We start from the raw sequence: 17,637 nt of genomic DNA, 5'->3' as shown, positions 1-17,637 counted from the left end.
TGAGCTGCCGGACAATGCCTCCATGGACTCAGTGGCAGAGCCACTTTCACTCCAGACTTCATCACATACATCACATTCTTACATTGATCCAGTACACATCACACACATACCTACTGATACATGCCTTACTCCTCCTGACCCTTCTGATTCTAGTGAGGTTAGGTCAGAGCACGTCAGTCTTACATGTCCTCAGAGTGTGCAAGCCCCTCTAGTTACGACAAGGTGTGGGAGAAGCGTCAGGCACCCACGTAGGCTTATTTGTGAGATGTCAAGCCAAAAGCTGTTGGGACTTGCTGGGCCTCTCATAGGATCTGTTTTTGGTTTCAACCACTCTGGCGCTCACAGGAGTGCTGTATAGACAGTCTGATTTTCTTGTTTTGATTTTATTTATTTATTTATTTATTTATTTTTTCCTTTTCTTTTTCTGTCCTGTCTGTTGTCTAACACTACGTTCAGACTGCAACCTGAAATGACCCATATCCGATTTGTTGTGAAATCCGATTTTTTTGTTAGGCCGTTCACATTACCAATTATATGAGACTTGTATGCGATCTCCAATATGAACGGAAAATGACCCAAAAGTGTCCCGCATGCGCAAATTGACACGTAATAAGCACATCGTGTGCTGTGTGTGTGAGTGAGTGAGAGTGCCTGTGTGAGAGGTTGTGTGTGTGTGTGTGTGTGTGTGTGTGTGTGTGAGAGAATGAGAGTGTCTCTGTGTCAGAGAGAGAGTGTGTGTGAGTGAGTGAGAGTGTCTCTGTGTGAGAGGTTGTGTGTGTGTGTGTGTGAGAATGAGAGTGTCTCTGTGTGAGAGAGAGAGAGAGAGAGAGAGAGAGAGAGAGAGTGTGTGTGAGTGAGTGGGGCCGTGGCAGCAACCTCCGTTGAAAGATTGATTGATTGATTGATTGATTGATTGATTGATTGAAGTGCGCATGCTCTCTACATAAACACTGTCTAGTGCAGACATCCCAAGTCTCCCGGAAGTTCCGGGAGTCTCCCGCATATTGATAGCGGCTCCCTGATGCCTGCAAATTGGAGAATATCTCCCGGAATCTAGAGCAAGTGAGCAAGAGCATGCACGCGAAACATTAATGTCTGCATCGCGCATATGACGGAGTGCGAGAGAGACTGTGTGTGCCTGTTCATGTAGCGCATTATGTCATTGTTGTTTTCCACCAAAGAGGCGGGATTAGCCAACGCAGAATAGTGACGTTTGTCTCTTGCTGATGACGTGTAGGTCGCATGAATGCGACCTGTCCGGTCAGACTGCAGTTGCATGTGAAAATATCGGATATGAATCGGATTTAGGACCACATATCCAAGCGGCCTGGGTTGCATGTGAAAAAATCGGATCTGTGTCGTTCAGATTGTCAATAATAAATCGGATACAGGTCGCATATGGGCAAAAAAATCGGATATGGGTCGTTTCAGGGTGCAGTCTGAACGTAGTCTATGACTAGACTTGAAGTTTCACTTGATAGAGCCAAGATATGTACGCTTGTGAGGTGTAGATGGCATCTCTTTTATTCTGTGATAAGTATTGGGTCTGGTACCACTCCATTCTTACGCACTTCTTATGGAAGAATTTCTGATATTGACTTTAGTACATCAATGCTTAAGATCCACAGTCTTTTTTTTCTCTCCTATCTTCTTTCTCCCTGTCTCTCTCTCTCTTCACTTTGCACTTATCTACATTGTTCATGTCAGGTGTACCATTTTTGCATAATTTTAGGGGGGTGTATGTAACAGGGTACGTCTGTATAAAATTATTTTAAATGGTACAAGGGCGCCCTCTATGGGTAGCTCCTGTAAGTTCATATGGTGGTACGGCGCGCGGCTTGTCTCAGAACATTCTGGAAGACTGATCACGTTCATGAGCAGTCCGAGACTATTTATACTATAAAGTCTTTGGAGTGTGCATATGTCCTGTGTTATGTAGTGTAGTTAGGAAACTAAGACTGATATTTTAAACGTATTGTAATACATGCATAATGATAGTTAAATATGGTTTTGTACATGTCTGATTAGCAGGCTAACATAACTTTGTTCTGACCACGCTTCCAGAATCCTGTCAGAGACCTGTTACTGTAATTCATGCCCGCGTTGTACCACTACTTTATATATTTCAGGCAACATAATTGTTTTGCATTGTTTATACTAGTTCCTCTTCTTCTATGTAATGTAATACTGTTTCATGAGAAGCTTCGGTTTATTATCAGCTTCTGAGCGAGTTATGTCAGGATGCTAGCGAGTTAGCAATGAGCTGCCTCACTCGGTGAGCAGACGTTATCGTCTGTATGTCTTGCTGCATCCACGTAGCTCCGTGTTTCATGTACAATTGTTCACTCATTTTAATACTAAAACAGGTCACCATGTATCCCCATTGCAATTAAGATAATTATGTATGTATCCCCAACCATTGTAAACTAATGTAACCACTATACGATCACTTTATGTAAACCCAGTCTATTGTTTTATGTTTTTGTTATTTTATCCCACAATGTAATCATACATATAGAAGTGACCTCAGTGTTTATTGTTTTATGTGCCTAATGTGTTTCCTATAATGGTTTCCACTCTCTCTCTCACACATACACACATAAGAGTTATTCAGAACATTCTGGAAGACTGATTAGAATCCTGTCAGAGACCTGCTGCTGTAATTCATGCCCGTGTTGCACCACTACTTTATATATTTCAGCAATAAAAAGGGGAATACTGCTGTGACCAAACCTGCCTCCTGTGATGTCCATATGAGCCCTAGTGGGACACAAACCAAACCAGTCACACACACACATTATATATATATATATATATATATATATATATATATATATATATATATAAATAATATGTGTGTGTATAATATGAAGTCCACTCTCAGTATTCCATAAAAACCTATATAGATTTGTCTTAATTATAAACATACAACAGTTCACCTGTTCTCTCTCCTTCCCTTTGTGTTTTCAGTTCAGTTTTGACCACACCCCTTCACAGTTTAAACCTGTGCATAATAATTAGCTTCAAAGTAACGTGTGGTTATAAATATTGACAATTGTTTGCATTCTTCTTTTTAAAGTTTGGGAAGAGTATAGACAGCAGCTCAAAGTGTCAAACTTGGCTGTGGAGCCAGGAATCAAAGAGACAGCAATTGTTCATCATAGCAGGAGACAGCACTTCATTAAAAGATGTTGAAAAACAGAAAATTAGAGGCGAGGGGACTCTGGGACAGTAACATTGAATTCCTTCTTGCTGTAGCAGGAGACATCGTGGGTCTGGGCAATGTTTGGAGATTCCCCTACCTCTGCTACAGGAATGGAGGAGGCAAGAACACTGAAAGGGGTATTATACTGTCTATTATCTCTTTTTATACTGTATGTTGTATTAACGATTCATTGTGCTTTCTCTGACGTAATAATGTCACAAAACATTCAACGACAAGAACAGAATTTTAGTATGTACAAATATTTTGTGACTAATTCTGAGGTTGCCATTGTTTGTAGGGGTGTTTTTGGTGCCCTGCTTGGTGTTTGCTGTGACCTGTGGTTTGCCCCTCTTCCTTCTGGAAACTGCTATGGGACAGTACACACAAGAGGAGGCATCACATGCTGGCAACATATCTGCCCACTGCCTGAGGGTAAGTGACATAAGGGTGCATTGTGTTCATAAACTACCCCATGGATCTGTATTCAAAGTCAACTTGTGAAAAATATTTATTATGTAACAATCAAGTGTCTGTGTCTTGAACTTCATATTTTTGTGTCTCAGTGAGACATGCAGAATGATGATCACGTGAGCCACTCAAAGTCCTTACATTCATCGAAGGAATGAGTAGAAAAATTGCACAAATTATGTGCAGTATTCTACACATTTTGTCAAAATTAAATAAAATTGCATTGGAAGTATTCAGCTTTTTTATACACAGTTTTTTGTAGATTTAAAATTAACACAGCCTGTGAATTTGTGCACAACATTCAATAGTATGTGTAGACTGATCTGCTCTACACATATTCAGTATCAGTTTTTAAAATGCATGAACTACGTATTTGATTTAGCTGAACAGCACCCTGCCCATCGTCTGACAATGACATCAATTTGCCATGTCATTTTCATTTTATTGTATACTGTTGAACATAAAATAGCATATTTTATATTATAATCATTTCACTCTGTGAATCACTAAAACAAAAAATAAAAAATGTCTGCAGTTATGTTGGTCACTGGATGCCTCTGAACATCCTCTCTATTTCTCAGAGACAACATAAACAACACTGCTAACACCAGGCATTTATGCTGTACATAAAATATATTTTATATTACAATCACTTCACTGTCAGTTGTTAAAAAAAAAATGTGTAGCTCAGTGGTCACTGAATCCATCTGACCATCCTCATTGTTTCTCAGAGATGATGTGAACAACACTGCTAATGCCAGCTATTTAGAAACTCGTCAGTACTTTCTTACTACTCACAGTATAATACACTGGCTCTTTGCAGATAAGATTGAAGACCCCTGATTACAACCTCCTGGAAATTGGTGGAATGATAGTAACTCAGGTGAAGGATATCAGTGGGTGATTTTTAATTAATTGTGTTACTCAAGTCGTGTTACCTTAATGTCCTCTGTTTTCAGCTTAAATACAGATTTTATTATTTTAAAAAATCTTCGATAACTGCCATTTTGATGGGGAGAGGATTCACGGCGGTGAAAGCTAGAGCAAAATTCTTAAAGTAAGTTGTGTTAGAGTTTGAATTAAATTTCCTGTTTTCTCATTCAATAAATATTGCAAGCAGGCGCATACACTTAGAGAGAGGAAGATTTTATTAAAGAAGTTTCATGTATGTTCACCTGTTTGTCCAAGACACTCTCTCTGACTGCCCCCAAAACAAACAACAAAAACCACTCACTCACTCACTCACTCTGGTTTCTCATAACAAAAAGCTCTTTCTCATAACATTTAAACTGAACAAAGATAAAGATCTTACTTTGGATTTCTGAGACCCTGAACTCACATACAAAACACTGTTCTGGTTCTCCCTCTGGGAATCCATACATGAGTGGATTGACCCCAGCTTCTCTGCAAGCACAGGAGTTAGTAGGCCAGACTTTTCATGCGTTACCTTCTGGTTCTACCTGACACTTGGTCATACCTCTCTGCCAAAACATATTAACGCAAATTACATGTCAGATTTAAACTGGCTCAGAGCTTCAAAACATCAAATACATTCAATGAATATTTATGCACTCAAAACATTATTAGTTGTTTGACATGAACATACTTATTTGATTAGAAATAGGGCAAGATATATTCACATTGATTTAAAATACTTATTATTCTGATGTTTCTACAGGCACACACAAACATTGGTCTGGGAATAAATTGATTCTTAAACACTGTTTCTCTTACTAAGGAGCATCTTCTGCCCACATGGTGACTGCGTTTTTGTGTGTGCGTGCAAATGCACTTGTGCACATTTCCTGAATGTTTCATTGTTTCAGTTCACTTAAATGTTCATTTGCGGCAAAGATCTTTTCAGTAGTGACAATAAAATACTGAGTCTGGGGAAAAGGGAGAAACTTTGATCAAGTGATCAGTTCATAAAATTGTTTTCATTGTTCTCTGTTCCAATGAAGACTCATTTCCTTGGGAGTTAGTTTAAGGTCAGTAGAAGTAAACCATTGTGTCTTAGGTGCCAGATGCTTGTCAAGGTGCTGGCAGACTGGGTTTAACAAACATCTTATGCATTCTAGCATCTTCCCAGGGTTGTATGATCACCTTGGTACAGATAACGAGACAGCAGTAATCTGTGTAGTGTTTGAAACAAACTCCTCTGAGGTATTAATTTGCTGAATATGTCTTTAAAAGAATCCAACATTTTGAGAGTTGTCATTGATAAACATTTTTGATTTAATATTTCACCATGGCTGGGTTTTGATCCTACATGAGCATGACCAAGATGCTTCTGTTTATCTGAGACTCTGAAACATGTTGAACAATTAATTCATTAGGTATGGTGAAGCAAGACCATGAAGGTATTTAAAAATGAGTAAATGGAGCTACTGGTAACCAATTTAGCTGTTTAAAAACAGATGAATTCTTGTACATGTCAAGATTACTGCAGCATTATTTTTCACTCTCTGTAAACCAGATAAGAGTCTTACAGTCATCCAGATGAGTTGACAAAAATGCATGTACAAGTTTCTCACGATCAGTAGTCAAAAGAATGTAACAGAGATAGATAATTAGTGATAAAGCTTTTTGGTAAACCAGTGAAGAGAGGCTTACAGTAATCCAGACAGGTTGAAAAAAGAGGCATGTATAAATTTTGTCACTATCAGTAGTTGAGAGAATGTCACAGACCTTGGATATTATTTTAAAGGTAAGCAAATGCTGTTTTGCAGACATTACTTCTGCAGGTAATAAAGCTGAGGTTGTTATCAGAAATAACTGGTTTTGATGCAGTGTTTAGTCTTCTCAGACAGGGACATCAGCTAAACCAGCATGTCCTTTCTATACATTTCATTTCCTCAAAGAAGGATTTCATTTTTAGCATTGTTTAGCTGCAGAAAATGACACATCCAGCACCTGATGTTCAACACAACAAATTTCCTCTTCCTCTAGCTTCTAACACAACAAATTTCACAAGCGCTTTGGAAATCAGCCATAAGAACACAAGAGCTTGGGCAGCGATGCCTTGTGCAAAGTTCTAGTTCATTCAAATTGTGTTCAGTGGGGTTGAGTTCCAGGCTCTGTGCAGGCCACTCGAGTTCATCCACACCAAACTTTGAACATGAACTTTATGGAGCTAGCTTTGTGCACAGGGGCATGGTCATGCTGGAACAGGATTGGGCCTCTTGGTTCGATTGAAGGGAAAATGTAATGTAACTGCATATAAAGACATTCCAAACAATTGTATGCTTCAAACTCTGGGGCCACAGTTGAGGGAAGGCTCATACCGGTATATGGGTTTAAATTTCAGGTATTCACATACTTTAGGCCACACAGTGTACTTGTCCTATGCAATGTTAGGAACTTTATTCCCTGTGGTCTATTACTTACTGGCTCTATGTCCTCTTTCAGGTGTTGGCTATGCAGGCCAAGTGATTCAACTGTATGGCTGCATGTGTTACATCATAATCCTGGCCTGGGCATTGCTCTATATTTGGTCTTATCCTTCAAGTCTCAGCTTCCCTGGGCCAGCTGTGACAACATCTGGAACACAAGTATGAAATGGGAACAAGAGTGCCTTATATTGATTAAACAGATCATCTAGCCTTGCTATATAAGCAATGTTACATTTACTTGTTTTCCTATTTTCTTAAAGAGCTTTTTTTTTTCTGCTTTCAACGCCTGATGCTCATTTGAGGACTAGTTAGGGAAATCTTACCTAGAGAAATTTTGTACATTTTAGAAAAATATGGCTTGGGTGGCACATTGAGGTTCAAATCTGAACTTGGGATTCCATCTGTGGTGTTCTACTTCCTGTGTCTACATTTTAATTTTACACTTTGGGTTTCTCCTCCTGTCCAAAAAACGTTTTAGTAAGTGGATTAACTACTCCAAAGTGTGCACTGGTGTAAATGGTTGTATATCTGATGTCCAGTGATTGCCTTGCACCTAGTGTTCCCAGCACAGGTTCTTGTTTGACTGCCACCCGATCAAGGACAAATTTTTCTTTCATATGAATTAATTCACATTTTCTGGTTGACTCTCTATGAAATTTGTTTATTTACACTAGACCCTCCCAAAACAAACAAAAAAATAACTGCAAGAAGCTATGGTACAAACCTGGAAAAGCATCACAACAGAAGAATGCAGTTTGATGTCGTCTGTGGAACATTGGTTTGATGCAGTTATTACAAGTAATGGATATTTAGCGATTATTCCATGAAATCGAGTCATACATGAGCTGATAGCTATAAGCCATGGACGACGAGATTGAGTGGAATAATTGTTTTGTTATATCCACATTCACTGGATTTTGAGAAACCGAGCATTTTTTTTTTTGCAATTTTGATAAATAAAATCTTTATACAAAACGTCCACAATCATTTCCGCTTAGCCGGACTTCTTAAAAACCTATCGATGGCTACACGAATTGACTTTACTGTTGTTTTTTGGTAGAAAGTTACATCTTGCTGTCATGCTGAGGTATAGAATAGCTTTAGACATTTAATTCTTCCTTGGACATTTCAGTGATGTAATTTTCAAACTTCTTTGAGCTTTTGAACCAGTCTAAACAATTTCAACAAATTTTAATGCTAAACGTGAAGAATGGAAACAAACCGGCACAATGACGGAAGGAATTTGTGAAAAATGCTAAAATAATAATTCTTGAAAAATAAAAAAAGATGTGTTCTTACCATCAAATATTTTCATTCCATATTTTGTTGCTTTTTTTCAAGTAGAGTTTTTATTTCATCCTTGGTTGGTCCAGCAAAACACTCCGTCATTTTGTTTTTCTCTACTCATAATATATGAGCTGATAGCCTTGTAGTAGAGTATCCAATTAGAGTGCATGATTGCTCATATCCAGTGAATGTAGATATAATAATGTTATTCACTTCATTTTAATTCAAGGGGATCTGCTGAGATACTTTTGCTCAATTAAAATCAAACGTGTCATGGTCTAAGTTGTAACACATCAAGATGGAAATATCAGGAAATTAAATAAATTATTTTGTCTCATATTCATTTAATGATCTCAAACCCAAATGAATTGGCCTTGCTGTTCCAATACTTTAATAAGGGTTTATAGATAGACAGACAGACAGACAGACAGACAGACAGAGGTATGCAAACGTTTGGGCACCCCTGGTCAAAATTGCTGTTACTGTGAATAGTTAAGCAAGTTGAAGATGAAATGATCTCCAAAAAGCATAAAGTTAAAGATGACTCATTCCCTTTATATTTGAAGCAAAAACAATTTTTTATTTTCATCTTTTACATTTTCAAAATGACAAAAAAAGGAAAAGGGCTTGAAGCAAAAGTTTGGGCACCCTGCATGGTTAGTACCTAGTAACACCCCCTTTGGCAAGTATCACAGCTTGTAAACACTTTTTGTAGTCAGCTAAAAATCTTTCAGTTCTTACCTGGGGGATTTTCACACATCCATCCTTGCAAAAGGCTTCCAGTTCTACAACCCCGATTCCAAAAAAGTTGGGACAAAGTACAAATTGTAAATAAAAACAGAATGCAATAATTTACAAATCTCAAAAACTGATATTGTATTCACAATAGAACATAGACAACATATCAAATGTCGAAAGTGAGACATTTTGAAATTTCATGCCAAATATTGCCTCATTTGAAATTTCATGACAGCAACACATCTCAAAAAAGTTGGGACAGGGGCAATAAGAGGCTGGAAAAGTTAAAGGTACATAAAAAGGAACAACTGGAGGACCAAATTGCAACTCATTAGGTCAATTGGCAATAGGTCATTAACATGACTGGGTATAAAAAGAGTATCTTGGAGTGGCAGCAGGTCTCAGAAGTAAAGATGGGAAGAGGATCACCAATCCCCCTAATTCTGCGCTGACAAATAGTGGAGCAATATCAGAAAGGAGTTCGACAGTGTAAAATTGCAAAGAGTTTGAACATATCATCATCTACAGTGCATAATATCATCAAAAGATTCAGAGAATCTGGAAGAATCTCTGTGCGTAAGGGTCAAGGCCAGAAAACCATACTGGGTGCCCGTGATCTTCGGGCCCTTAGATAGCACTGCATCACATACAGGCATGCTTCTGTATTGGAAATCACAAAATGGGCTCTGGAATATTTCCAGAGAACATTATCTGTGAACACAATTGACCGTGCCACCTGCCGTCGCCAGCTAAAACTCTATAGTTCAAAGAAGAAGCCGTATCTAAACACGATCCAGAAGCGCAGACGTCTTCTCTGGGCCAAGGCTCATTTAAAATGGACTGTGGCAAAGTGGAAAACTGTTCTGTGGTCAGACGAATCAAAATTTGAAGTTCTTTGTGGAAATCAGGGACGCCGTGTCATTCGGACTAAAGAGGAGAAGGACGACCCAAGTTGTTATCAGCGCTCAGTTCAGAAGCCTGCATCTCTGATGGTATGCGGTTGCATTAGTGCGTGTGGCATGGGCAGCTTACACATCTGGAAAGACACCATCAATGCTGAAAGGTATATCCAGGTTCTAGAGCAACATGTGCTCCCATCCAGACGACGCCTCTTTCAGGGAAGACCTTGCATTTTCCAACATGACAATGCCAAACCACATACTGCATCAATTACAGCATCATGGCTGAGTAGAAGAAGGGTCCAGGTACTGAACTGGCCAGCCTGCAGTCCAGATCTTTCACCCATAGAAAACATTTGGCGCATCATAAAACGGAAGATATGACAAAAAAGACCTAAGACAGTTGAACAACTAGAATCCTACATTAGACAAGAATGGGTTAACATTCCTATCCCTAAACTTGAGCAACTTGTCTCCTCAGTCCCCAGACATTTACAGACTGTTGTAAAGAGAAAAGGGGATGTCTCACAGTGATAAACATGGCCTTGTCCCAACTTTTTTGAGATGTGTTGTTGTCATGAAATTTAAAATCACCTAATTTTTCTCTTTAAATGATACATTTTCTCAGTTTAAACAGTTGATATGTCATCAATGTTCTATTCTGAATAAAATATGGAATTTTGAAACTTCCACATCTTTGCATTCCGTTTTTATTTACAATTTGTACTTTGTCCCAACTTTTTTGGAATCGGGGTTGTACAAGTTTCTTGGGCTGTCTTGCATGCACTGCTCTTTTGAGATCTATCCACAGATTTTCAATGATGTTTAGGTCAGGGGACTGTGAGAGCCATGGCAAAACCTTCAGCTTGTGCCTCTTGAGGTATTCCATTGTAGATTTTGAGGTGTGTTTTGGATCATCATCTTAGTGTAGGACCCATCCTCTTTTTAACTTCAACTTTTTTACAGATGGTGTGATGTTTGCTTCCAGAATTTGCTGGTTTTTATTTGAATCCATGCTTCCCTCGACCAATGAAATGTACCCTGCGCCACTGGCTGCAACACAACCCCAAAACATGATCGATCCACACCCATGCTTCAGAGTTGGAGAGATGTTCTTTTCCTGGAATTTAGCACCCTTTTTTCTCCAAATATACCTTTGCACATTGTGGCCAAAAAGTTCTTGTGGCAGCGGGGGTGTGGTCAAGCGTTGGTTGGTGACGGGAGGGCGGAGTCAGGGAAGGTAAGTGGCAGAATCACTACACCTGATGTTAATTAATGTGTGTCTTCCCCAGTGACCGCGCCCTATTTAAGGAGAGAGCAAGAGCAGAGGAGAGCTCTCTCCTGATCCAGACACCAGATGTGTGTGCGTGCGCGAGTGTCTGTTAGACTGAAAGATCACTGAAAAGTGTATCAAATAAAAAGCATTTTCAAATGTAGTTCTGTCCTGCCGTCTTCTGTGCTCCGCCCACTCTAACGAACTGCTACAGTGGTGCTGAAACCTGGGACGTGGAGCACAGAAGAAGAACAGCCCCATGGAGTCCTCCCCTTTCGCCGACCTGGTCCACGCCTTCGCCATGGCCCAGCAGAGCCAGCACCAGGCGCTAGTCGCCCTCCGGAAGGAGCAGGAGCAACGGTTCGAGGCCCTGGTGTTAGCTCAGCAGGAAGATCGACAAGCGTTCTAGCACCTCCTCGCGTCGGCGGGGTCCACCAACTCCACCGCCGTGGGCCCGTCCCACCTCACCCTAACGAAGATGGTCCCGCAGGACGACCCCGAGGCCTTCCTTACGCTCTTTGAGCAGGTAGCAGAGACCTCGGGATAGCCGGTGGAACAGCGCGCGGCGCACCACCTCCCCTTGCTAACTGGCGAGGCACAGCTGGCCGCGCTACAGCTCCCCGCCGACTGCCTGCTGGCCTATGCGAACCTTTGCCGGGCCGTCCTCCAGCATGTGGGGCGCACCCCTGAGCAACAATGACAGCGCTTCCGCGCTTTGCGCTTGGAGGAAGTCGGCCGGCCGTTCGCGTTTGGCCAGCAACTCCGGGACGCCTGCTGGTGGTGGTTGAGGGCCGACAACCGCGACGCCGAGGGAATCATCGATCAGGTGGTACTGGAGCAGTTCATCACCCGCTTACCAGCCAGAACCGCAGAGTGGGTCCAGTGCCACCGCCCGGCGTCGCTGGATCAGGCAATCGAGCTGGCGGAGGACCATTTGGCGGCTGTCCTGACGGCAGGACAGCAGACAACCTCTTCTCCTCTCTCTCTCTCTCTCCCCTCCTGTGTCTCATCCTCGCCCCATTCCCCCACCGCGGAGGTGGGGGCCGGCCACCCCAGCCGGCCCGCCGCACCCATGGTGCCCTCCTGTTTCTCCCTTCTGTGTCTGTCTCTCGCCCCCTCAGGTGAGTGAGCCTCAGAGCACCAGTGCAGAGAAGAAGCCCGGGCCAGTTTGCTGGCACTGCGGGGAGCCAGGCCACCTCCAACAGCAGTGCTCAGTAATGGAGGTGGGCACGGTGTTTCGGATCCCCGATTCGCCAGGAGCCACCCTTGATCGGGTCGGAGCGTATCGCATACTGGTGAGTGTCCAAGGGGATACATATCAGGCATTGGTGAATTCTGGCTGTAATCAGACCTCAATCCACCAAAGCCTGGTGCAAGACGAGTCATTGGGGGGAGCACAATTGGAGAAGGTGTTGTGTGTGTGCACGGGGATGTTCACAACTCCCCTTTAGTGTCGGTCCACATTCTTTTTCGAGGGGAAAAATTTAGAGTAAAGGCGGCAGTTAATCCTTGCCTTACCCACTCGATAATTTTGGGAACTGATTGGCCAGGATTTGGGGAATTTATGAGTCATTTAGTGAAGAGTGGGTCCTGCCGTAGTTTAGCAGGGGGAGGTCCCAGTGTTGCGTTGGCAGGAGCAGCTGTCACAGAGCCGTCTACCTCATCTTCGCGTCAGAGTGAGGAACTGCTGGCTCCTCCTCTCTCTGTTGGGGAATCCCTTGTGGATTTTCCATTAGAGCAGTCGCGAGACGAGACCCTGCGGCAAGCGTTTGACCAAGTGAGAGTAATTGATGGTCAAACACTCCAGCCAAACGCCACCCCGTCCTTCCCCTACTTCGCAATTATGAAGGATAGATTATACCGAGTGATGCAGGACACTCAGACTAAAGAGCAAGTCATGCAGCTTTTGATTCCAAAGAGCCGCCGGGAATTGGTATTCCAGGCGGCTCACTTTAATCCTATGGCTGGACACTTAGGGCAGGATAAGACACTAGCCCGAATAATGGCCCAGTTCTATTGGCCAGGGATTCGCGGCGATGTCCGTAGGTGGTGTACGGCATGCCACGAATGCCAGTTAGTAAATCCAGCGGCCATTCCAAAAGTGCCTTTGTGCCCTCTCCTATTGATCGAGACCCTGTTCGAAAGAATTGGGATGGATCTTGTCGGGCCATTAGATCGGTCAACACGAGGGTACCGCTTTATTTTAGTTCTGGTGGACTATGCAACGAGATACCTGGAAGCGGTGCCTCTTAGCAGTATCTCAGCACGCAGTATTGTGGAAGCGGTCTTCCACTTCATCTCCCGAGTTGGAATCCCGAAAGAGATTCTGACTGACCAAGGCACCTCGTTTATGTCACATACACTGAACGAACTGTATGGGTTGTTGGGTATTAAGCCAATCCGCACCAGCGTGTATCACCCACAAACGGACGGTTTAGTTGAACGGTTCAATCGCAGCCTCAAGAATATAATTAAAAAATTCATAAGTGAGGACGCACGTAATTGGGATAAATGGCTCGAACCCTTGTTATTTGCAGTGCGAGAGGTCCCCCAAGCCTCCACGGGGTTTTCCCAGTTCGAATTGTTATATGGGCATAAGTCGCGCGGCATTCTAGATGTGCTGCGAGAAAATTGGGAGGAGGGACCTTCACCAAGTAAAAATGAAATTCAATACGTTATTGACCTGCGTGCAAAACTCCACACCAGAGGTTCAAAAGGGAGCATTGGCATCACTTACCTCTCCGGTCCCCTGTGGAGACCACTTCTCCCTGACCCAACTCGTGGAGGTTGCCCAGTTGCAGACCGAGAAAAAACGGCCTTTTCCACACCGTTCGGCTTACACCAGTTTGTCACACTTCCTTTTGGGCTGTTTGGGGTGCCCGCTACGTTTCAGCGGCTGATGGATAGGGTCCTTCCCCCCCACACCACCTATGCGGCCGCATACCTCGACGACATCATTATTTATAGTAATGACTGGCCGCGGCACCTACAACATCTGAGGGCCGTCCTTAGGTCGCTGAGACGAGCGGGTCTCACAGCCAACTCGAAGAAGTGTGCGATTGGGCGGGTGGAAGTACAGTATCTGAGCTTCCACTTGGGCAACGGGCAGGTGCGTCCCCAAATTAACCAGACAGCAGCAATTGTGGCCTGCCCGAGGCCCAAGACCAAAAAGGGGGTGAGACAGTTCCTGGGGCTGGCTGGCTATTATCATAGGTTTACCTAATTATTCAGATGTCACCAGCCCGCTGACTGATCTGACTAAAAAGGGGGCACCAGATCCGGTCCAGTGGACGGAGGAATGCCAGCGGGCTTTTTCTGAGGTAAAGGCTGCACTGTGTGGGGTGCCACTGTTACACTCCCCTGACTTTTCTCTCCCCTTTATGTTACAGACGGATGCGTCGGACAGAGGGCTGGGGGCTGTTTTGTCCCAGGAGGGGGAGGACCGCCCTGTGCTGTATATCAGTAGAAAGCTGTCGGTGCGTGAGGGGCGCTACAGCACTATTGCGAAGGAGTGCCTAGCAATCAAGTGGGCGGTCCTCGCCCTCCGTTACTACCTGCTGGGACGCCCTTTCACCCTCTGTTCGGACCACGCGCCCCTCCAGTGGCTCCACCACATGAAGGATGCCAACGTGCAGATCACCCGTTGCTATCTGGCACTCCAACCCTTTAACTTCAAGGTGATCCACAGGCTGGGGGCACAGATAGTCGTGGCGGACTTCCTCTCCCATCAAGGGGGGGGGGGGGGGGTCCACTGCAGGCTGGATGGCTCCCTGGCCTGAGTCAGGCGGTGGGGGTATGTGGCAGCGGGGGCGTGGTCAAGCGGCGGTCTGTGACAGGAGGGCGGAGTCAGGGAAGGTAAGTGGCAGAATCACTACACCTGATGTTAATTAAGTTGTGTTTGTGTGTCTTCCCCAGTGACCGCGCCCTATTTAAGGAGAGAGCGAGAGCAGAGGAGAGCTCTCTCCCGATCCAAACACCAGATGCGTGTGCGAGTGTCTGTTAGACTGAAAGATCACTGAAAAGTGTATCAAATAAAAAGCATTTTCAAACTTAGTTCTGTGCTCCGCCCACTCTTAAGAACTGCTACATTTCTATTTTGATTTAATCAGTCCACAGGACTTGTTTCCAAAATGCATCAGGCTTATTTAGATGTTCATTTGCAAACTTCAGACGCTGACTTTTGTGGCTAGGACGCAGGAACGTTTTTCTTCTGATTACTCTTCCATGAAGGTCATATTTGTTCAGGTGTCACTGCATAGTAGAACAGTGCACTACCACTCCAGGGTCTGCTAAATCTTTCTGAAGGTCTTTTGCAGTCAAACAGGTGTTTTTATTTGCCTTTCTAGCAGTCCAACGAGCAGTTCTTTCAGAAAGTTTTCTTCATCTTCCAGAGCTCACCTTGATCTCCACTGTTTCTGTTAACTGCCATTTCTTAATAACATTACAATCTGAGGAAACGGCTACCTGAAAACACTTTGCTACATTCTTGTAGCCTTCTCCTGCTTTGTGAGCATCAATTATTTTATTATTCAGAATGCAAGGGAGTTGCTTAGAGGAGCCTACGGCTGTTGATTTTAGGGACAAGTTTGATCAGTCGGAGAATTTATACAGCTTTGAAATCTGCATCATCTGACCTTTCCTAACGAAGAATTTGAACAAGCCACAGCTCAATAAGCTAATTAAGGTCTGGAACCTTGGTAAAAGTTACCTGAGAACTCAAATGTATTGGGGTGCCCAAACTTTCGCATGGTGTTCCTTTTCTTTTTTCACTCTCCAGTTGTACAAAACAAAAATACACAAATCTTGCCGAAAACGCTGAAAAGAAATGTTGTCTTTACCTTTATGCCTTTTGGTGATCAGTTCATTTTCTGCTCACTTAACTATTCACGGTAACATACATTTTCAGTAAGAGTGCCCAAACTTTTGCATGCCACTGTATATATCCCTTCAAAACCTCCCCCACTCTTACCTCTCTGACATCCTCAAGGCTATATGTCTCCCCACACCCCATTATCCTCCTCTGCTGGGTAACTTATTAGAGTATAACCTACTACAGTTTACAAAATGTATGTATATCTTAATATCTGATAAAGGCAACATTCCAAATATATAACTGTAAACAAAAACACTGATGGAGCATCCAGTACATGCATTTAATGAGATAATTAGTGCCAAACTGTCTATATTCCCTTTTCTTCTTCCTCAGACAGCTGTATTACTCTTGTAAATAATGCCAACTGGACCAGACGCGTCAACTCCACATCAGCAGCCACTGAGTTTTGGGAGTAAGTGTCATATACATGCAAATGTATTTAAGCTTTTAATCAACATTTCAGTACAAAAATTTAGTGTTAACCAAGATGGACTATGTAGTAAATCCATACGAAGTTACACATAAGTTACAGAGAATATTATGCTATCGCTTATTTCCATGATATTACTGTATATTACAGGCGAAGTGTGTTCTCTCTCTCCAAAGGTATTGATGAAGTAGGTAACATCAACTGGGAGATTCTCCTGTGTCTAATTGCAGTGTGGAGCATATGCTATTTCTCTATATGGAAAGGAGTCAAGTCCACTGGGAAGGTGAATGTGTGCTTGGGTTCCATAATTGGCTTTCCATATTAGTCACTAGGAATGATTAAGGTGATGAGGCAGTTGAAGAATGGGCATTAAATAATGACATGACTTTACTACACAAGGCGAAAGACAAACCTTTTATGAGCGGGTGCTGGCGACATGGATACAATCCAGATCTGGTGTTTGTGCCCTCCAGACTTGCACACAACTTTGAGAAAACAGTTGAAAACACGATACCAAGGTCACAACACAGGCCGATTACAGTTAACACTAAACCCATAATTCGACCTGTAAAATCAAGGAACCCTATTCCTAGATTTAACTTCTGCAAGGCAAATTGGGAGAACTTCACCATGGAACTTGACGATAAAATCTCATCCCAACAACTACGACCAGTTCCAATCCCTTGTTTGGGATACTTCAAAGAAGCATATCCCAAGAGGATGCCACAAGTCCTACATCCCTTGTTTAAGTGAAGACAGCAAAGATCTCTCTGAGAAATATGCGAAAGCATATGAAGCCGACCCATTTGCAGAGGAAACAATAGCAATGGGAGAGTCTGTGCTGGCTTCAGTCTCAGAAGGACATAGAGAAAGGTGGAAGGAACTCATCACCAATGTTGACATGACTCAGAACAGCAAGAAAGCCTGGTCCACGATTAAGAAACTGAACTCTGACAAGAACCCACAAGCAAGGTTAGCTGCCGTGACACCCAATGCAGTTGCAAAACAGCTACTTTTGAATGGCAAACCTCTGAATAAAGAAAGAGGTCACCTGAAGAAGATGAAAGAAGAG

General features: G+C 42.9%; 1 pseudogene; it reads left to right on the top strand.

The window, feature by feature from the left end:
* The first annotated feature begins 3,188 nt into the window (after positions 1–3,188).
* The window catches only part of LOC132888333 (sodium- and chloride-dependent GABA transporter 3-like), a 65,920-nt pseudogene continuing 51,471 nt past the window's right edge, over positions 3,189–17,637 (top strand).

Source organism: Neoarius graeffei, chromosome 6 (genome assembly GCF_027579695.1).
Source record: "Neoarius graeffei isolate fNeoGra1 chromosome 6, fNeoGra1.pri, whole genome shotgun sequence".
Taxonomy (NCBI): Eukaryota; Metazoa; Chordata; class Actinopteri; order Siluriformes; family Ariidae; genus Neoarius; species Neoarius graeffei.
Note: the sequence above shows the minus strand (reverse complement) of the source record. Positions and strands in the feature narration are given on the sequence as shown.